The following is a 7254-nucleotide window of genomic DNA, read 5'->3' on the forward strand; positions in this document are numbered from 1 at the left end:
CTGGAAGACCGATCACCAGCGAGCTTACAGATGGCCGATGATGGTCGGACGTCCGACACGTGTATGCCGCCGAGTGTTGGGCCGAAGCCCACTTACCCTTTCGTGACTCTAGACTATAAATAGACCTCCTCCTCCCTCTTTCTAGGGTTAGCAATGTGATAGCTCATTTGAGAGACAGAGCTTTGCTCATCTACTTTGTTACTTCTCCATTGGAGTTCACGACCTCTCCGGAGAAGATCTCCCAAGCGGATTCAAGACCCCTCACGGGAAGACCCCCTCAAGGCCTCCTCATGGAGATGAACTAGTTACCTCTTGTATCGTCCCTTGTTGGATTTGGATCGTGTATCTATTTGTGTTTCGAGGATCTAGCACATGTGTAATTGAATCTTGTTGGTTTGAGTGGTCTCTCTTGTGTTTTCCCTCATGATTTCCCTCATGTTCTTCGTGTTCTTCATTGGATCCCCTCCATTTCATGAAAGATCGGGCGTCTAGGGTTCTATGCTACATCAAGAGCGGTACGGTAATCCTGTCATTGAAATCTTGTTATTAGACCATGCCAAACCTACGAACTATGAAGAGGCTATGATGAGCCCAGATACCGATAAATGGCTTGAGGCCATAAAATCTGAGATAGGATCCATGTATGAGAACAAAGTGTGGACTTTTTGGTGGACTGATGATCGACAAGCCATTGATAATAAATGGATCTTCAAGAAGAAGACTGACGCTGATAGTAATGTCACTATCTACAAAGCTCAACTTATCGCAAAAGGTTTTTGACAAGTTCAAGTAGTTGACTATGATAAGACTTTCTCAGCTGTAGTGATGCTTAAGTCTGTCCAAATCATGTTAGCAATTGCCACATTTTATGATTATAAAATCTGGCAAATGGACGTCAAAACTGCATTCCTTAATGGATATCTTAAATAAGAGTTGTATATGATGCAACCAGAAGGTTTTGTCGATCCTAGAAGTGCTAACAAAGTGTGCAAGCTCCAGCGATCCTTTTACGAACTAGTGCAAGGATCTTGGAGTTGGAATATACACTTTGATGAGGTGATCAAAGCATATGGTTCTATACAGACTTACGGTGAAGCTTGTATTTACAAGAAAGTGAGTGGGAGCTCTGTAGCATTTTTTGATACTATATGTGGATGACATATTGTTTATTGGAAATGATATAGAATTTCTAGATTGCATAAAAGGATACTTGAATAAGGATTTTTCAATGAAAGACCTCGGTGAAGCTACTTACATATTGAGCATCAAGATCTATAGGGATAGATCAAGACACTTAACAGAACTTTCACAAAACACATACCTCGATAAGATTTGAAGAAGTTCAAAATGGTTCAGTCCAAGAAGGGATTCTTGCCTGTATTACAAGGTGTGAAGTTAAGTAAGACTCAAAACCCGACCATGGTAGAAGATAGAGAGAGAATGAAAGTCATTCCCTATGCCTCAGCCATAGGTTCTATAAAGTATGCCATGTTGTGTACCAGACATATTGTGTACCTTGCCATGAGTTTGGCAAGGGGGTACAATAGTGATCCAGGAGTAGATCACTAGACATCAGTCATAATTATCCGTAGTTACCTAAGAGGACTAAGGAAATATTTCTCGGTTATGGAGGTGATAAAGAGTTCGTCGTAAAGAGTTATGTCGATGCAATCTTTGACACTGATCTAGATGACTCTAAGTCTCAATCTAGATACGTATTGAACATGGGAGCAATTAGCTAGATTAGTTCCATGTAGAGCATTGTAGACATAGAAATTTGCGAAATACATACGGATCTGAATGTGGCAAACCCGTTGACTAAACCTATCTCACCAGCAAAACATGATCACACCTTAGTGCTCTTTTGAGTGTTAATCACATGATGATGTGAACTAGATTAGTGACTCTAGTAAACTCTTTGGGTGTTAGTCACATGGTGATGTGAACTAGATTATTGACTCTAGTGCAAGTGGGAGACTGAAGGAAATATGCCCTAGAGGCAATAATAAAGTTGCTATTTTATATTTCCTTATGCATGATAAAGGTTTATTATTCATGCTAGAATTGTATTGATCGGAAACTTAAATACATGTGTGAATACCTAAACAAATATTGTGTCCCTAGTGAGCCTCTCTACTAGACTAGCTCATTGGTCAAAGATGGTTAGGGTTTCCTAACCATGGGCATGTGTTGCCATTTGATAACGGGGTCACATCATTAGGAGAATGATGTTATGGATAAGACCCATCCATTAGCTTAGCATACGATCGTTCAGTTTATTGCTACTGCTCTCTTAATGTAAAATACATGTTCCTTCGACCATGAGATCATGTAACTCCCGGATACCGTAGGAATACCTCGTGTGCTATCAAACGTCACAAAGTAACTGGGTGATCATAAAGATGTTGTAAGGTATCTCCGAGGGTGTCTGTTGAGTTGGCGTGAATCGAGATTGGGATTTGTCACTCCATGCATCGAAGAGGTATCACTGGGCCCTCTTGATAATACACATCACAATAAGCTTGCAAGCAAAGTGACTAAGGAGTTAGTTGCAATATGATGTATTATGGAACAAGTAAAGAGACTTGCCGGTAACGAGATTGAACTAGGTATAGAGATACCAACGATCGAATCTCGAGCAAGTAACATACTAACAGACAAAAGAAATTATGTATATTGTCATAAAGGTTCAACTAATAAAAGATCTTCATGGAATATGTAGGAATTAATAAGTGCATCCAGGTCCCGCTATTGGTTATTGACCGGAGAGGTGTTTCGGTCATGACTACATAATTCCTGAACCCGCAGGGTCGCACGCCTAGCATTCCTTGACGCTAGAGTAGTATGGGGATATTTGATGAGTGGTAACCAAATGTTGTTCGGAGTCCCGGACATCACGAGGAGTCTCAGAGTGGTTGAGAGGTAAAGATTTATATGTGGGAAGTCATATTTTGGGTTTCGGAAAAAGGTGTAGTTTTTTCGGTATTGTACCGGGAAGCTTCTAGAAGGTTTCAGAGGATTCCGGAGGGGTCCGGTAGTCCACAAGTGGGTCCACCATGACCCAAGGGCTAGCATGGGCTGAGGGGAGGCACCCTAGCCTTATTGGGCTAGGCACACCAAGTCCTCAGAAGCCCATGTGGCTAGGGAAGGCAAAAAAGGAAGGAGTCCTAGTAGGAATAGGATTGGACTTGGAGTCCAAGTCCTCTCCCCCTTAGCCACACCCTAGGGCTTGGAGGGGCTGTTTCCCACACCCATCTAGCTATATATAGAGGGGAGGGAGTGCCCCAGGAGGACACACCAAGCCGATGTTGCCCCTCTCTCTCCCGTTACTCCATAGTTCCATCGCCTCGTCCCAGCGACGCTTAGCAAAGCGCTATCGGTACTCCACCACCACCATCACCTCCATGTTGTCGTGTTGATTGTGACCCCATCTACTTCTCCTCTCCCACTTGATGGATCAAGAAGGAGCAGACGTCATCGAGCCACACGTGTGCTAAACTCGGAGGTGCCGTCTATTCGGTACTAGATCGGTTGGATCATGATTGGATCGCGAAGAGTACGAATACATCAACCACGTAATAAACGCTTCCGCTTAACAGTCTACGAGGGTACATAGACACACTCTCCCCTCTCGTAGCTATGCATCTCCATGGATATATCTTGCGTGTGTGTAGAATTTTTTTATTTTCCCTATAACGTTTCCCAACAAAGGGGTGATGCACAGTCTGTCACAACAAACAACCAAGGAGCATATCTGTGTTGGCTGATGACCCACAAGTATAGGGGATCTGTCGTAGTCCTTTCGATAAGTAAGAGTGTCGAACCCAATGAGGAGCATAAGGAAATGATAAGCGGTTTCCAGCAAGGTATTCTCTGCAAGTACTGAAATAAGTGATAATAGATAGTTTTGTGATAGGATAATTTGTAACGAGAAACAAGTAACAAAAGTAAATAAAGTGCAGCAAGGTGGCCCAATCCTTTTGTAGCAAAGGACAAGCATGTACAAACTCTTATATGTAAAGAGCTCCCGAGGACACGTGGGAATATCATCAAGCTAGTTTTCATCATGTTCATATGATTCGCGTTCAGTACTTTGATAATCTAATATGTGGGTGGACCGGTGCTTGGGTGATGTCCTTACTTGGACAAGCATCCCACTTATGATTAACCTCTATTGCAAGCATCCACAAATACAACAAAAGTATTAAGGTAAACCTAACCATAGCATGAAACATACGGATCCAAATTAGCCCCTTACAAAGCAACGCATAAACTATGGTTTAAGCTTCTGTCACTCTAGCAACCCATCATCTACTTATTACTTCCCAATGCCTTCCTCTAGGCCCAAATAATGGTGAAGCGTCATGTAGTCGACGTTCACATAACACCACTAGAGGAGAGACAACATACATCTCATCAAAATATCGAACGAATAACAAATTCAAATGACTACTAATAGCAAGACTTCTCCCATGTCCTCAGGAACAAAAGTAACTACTCACAAAGCATAAACATGTTCATAATCAGAGGGGTATTAATATGCATATAGGATCTGAACATATGATCTTCCACCAATTAAACCAACTAGCATAAACTACAAGGAGTAATTAACACTACTAGCAGCCTACTAGCACCAATCCCGGACTTGGAGACAAGAATTGGATACAAGAGATGAACTAGGGTTTTGAGATGAGACGGTGCTGATGAAGATGTTGATGGAGATTGCCCTCTCCCAATGAGAGGAGCGTTGGTGATGACGATGGCGATGATTTCCCCCTCCGGGAGGGAAGTTTCCCCGGCAGAACAGCTCCGCCAGAGCCCTAGATTGGTTCCGCCAAGGTTCCGCCTCATGGCGGCGGAGTTTCGTCTGAGAAGATTGCTTGTTTCCCATCGAATGACTCCATATAGCAGAAGATGGCCACCGGAGGGCCACCAGGGGGCCCATGATGTAGGGGGGCACCCCCAGGGGGGTACGGCGCACCCCCCACCCTCGTGGGAAGGGTGTGGCCCCCCTGGTGAGGTTCTTGCGCTCAGTATTTTTTTATATATTTTGAAAACATCATCCGTGAAGTTTCAGGACTTTTGGAGCTGTGCAGAATAGGTCTCTAATATTTGCTCCTTTTCCAGCCCAGAATCCCAGCTGCTGGCATTCTCCCTCTTTATGTAAACCTTGTAAAATAAGAGAGAATAGGCATAAGTATTGTGACATAATGTGTAATAACAGCCCATAATGCAATAAATATTGATATAAAAGCATAATGCAAAATGCACATATCAACTCCCCCAAGCTTAGACCTCGCTTGTCCTGAAGCGAAAAGCCGAAATCGAAAAATATGTCCACATGTTTAGAGATAGAGGTGTCGATAAAAATAAAATACGGACATGAGGGCATCATGATCATTCTTAGAACAACAACTTATATAATTCTTGTCATATAATCTCTTATGCTAGAGTAATAATTCAATCACAATATCAAGTATGAATCGTAAACTTCATTGAAAACTAACAAACTACAATCTCGGTCATTGAAGCAATTGCAATTTATCATAACATAGGAAAGAGTCAATGTATAAGAGCTTTTCAGCAAGTCCACATACTCAACTATCATATAATCTATCACAATTGCTGACACTCATGCAATACTTATGGGTATGGAGTTTTAATCGGACACAGAGAAAGATAGGGGCTTATAGTTTTGCCTCCCAACGTTTTACCTCAATGGTAATGTCAACAGTAATAGTTCATGAAAACTCACATCCAATTAGCCATATATACCAGGATCTTTTCCAACATATTGTGCTTGCCAAAGGATAAAATATAAAAAGGAAGGGTGAAGATCACCATGACTCTTATACAATGTAGGAGATAGAAGTAAAAGATAGGCCCTTCACAGAGGGAAGCAGAGGTTGTCATGCGCTTTTATGGTTGGATGCACAAAATCCTAATGCGAAAGAACGTCACTTTATATTGCCACTTATGATATGGACCTTTATTATGCAGTCTGTCGCTTTTATTACTTCCATATCAGACGATCGTATAAAGCTTCTTTCCTCCACACCAATCAATCATACATATTTAGAGAGCAGTTTTATTGCTTGCACCGATGACAACTTACTTGATGGATCTTACTCAATCCATAGGTAGATATGGTGTACTCTTATGGCAAGACAGGTTTAAGGGTATTTGGAAGCACAAGTAGTATCTCTACTTGGTGCAATGAATCTGGCTAACATGAGGGGGAAAGGCAAGCTCAACATGTTGGAAGATCCAAGACAATATAATTCATCTCAGATGTAAGAAAACATAACCCATTATGTTGTCTTCCTTGTCCAATGTCAACTCTTTAGCATGTCATATTTTAATGAGTGCTCACAATCATAAAAGATGTCCAAGATAGTATATTTATATGTGAAGACCTCTCTTTCTTTATTACTTCCTATTAATTGCAACGATGACCAAAACTGTGTTTGTCAACCCTCAACAACTTTTATTCATCATACTCTTTCTATGTGAGCTCATTACTCTCCATAAGACTCACATGATCTCTTTGTTTCTTTTTATTGCTTTCTCTTTTCTTTTATTTACTTAGGATCATGGCAAAATAATCAAGCCCTTGACTCAACACTAATCTTTATTGTATAGCTCACGGACTCGATTACATAGAAGGATGATAAAGCAAAACTCATAACTAGATCATACTAAGAACTTTTATTCTACTATATCAAGATATTACCAAAAGGATCAAACTAAGAAAAACGGTAAAGATAAAAGTGATGGTGATACGATACCGGGGCACTCCCCCAAGCTTGGCAGTTGCCAAGTGGAGTGCCCATACCAGAAACTCAATTCTTCTTTGTTGGTGGAGACGGTGGTGATTTTGTTAATGGCGTAGGCTTCTTCCTTAATTTGTGCTTGAGGACAGAATTTTGGTCCCTTAGGTCCTCGATCTCTTGCTCCAAGCTTAGTATCTTTTTGCATAGTTCCTGCTTGTTCTCCTGCAAGAGGCGAAAAGGGATAAACTCGATCTCAGGTTTCTTTACCCTATCCGGGAGGCTTGACTTTTTGAACTCCACATGCATGTCCCCAGGTTGAGGTAGTGGGACTTCATCTTCATCTGAGCTCGTCTCATCCAACCGCCATGCTCCACATCCCCATAGACCTTAGGATCTGCAAGGTAATTAGCCACGTAGCTTTCTCCTTCCGAATCCTGGGACGACATGTTGCTCTATCTGCAGCTGGACGGCTCAAAACAAA

Source organism: Triticum aestivum, chromosome 3A (assembly GCF_018294505.1).
Source record: "Triticum aestivum cultivar Chinese Spring chromosome 3A, IWGSC CS RefSeq v2.1, whole genome shotgun sequence".
NCBI classification, from domain to species: domain Eukaryota; kingdom Viridiplantae; phylum Streptophyta; class Magnoliopsida; order Poales; family Poaceae; genus Triticum; species Triticum aestivum.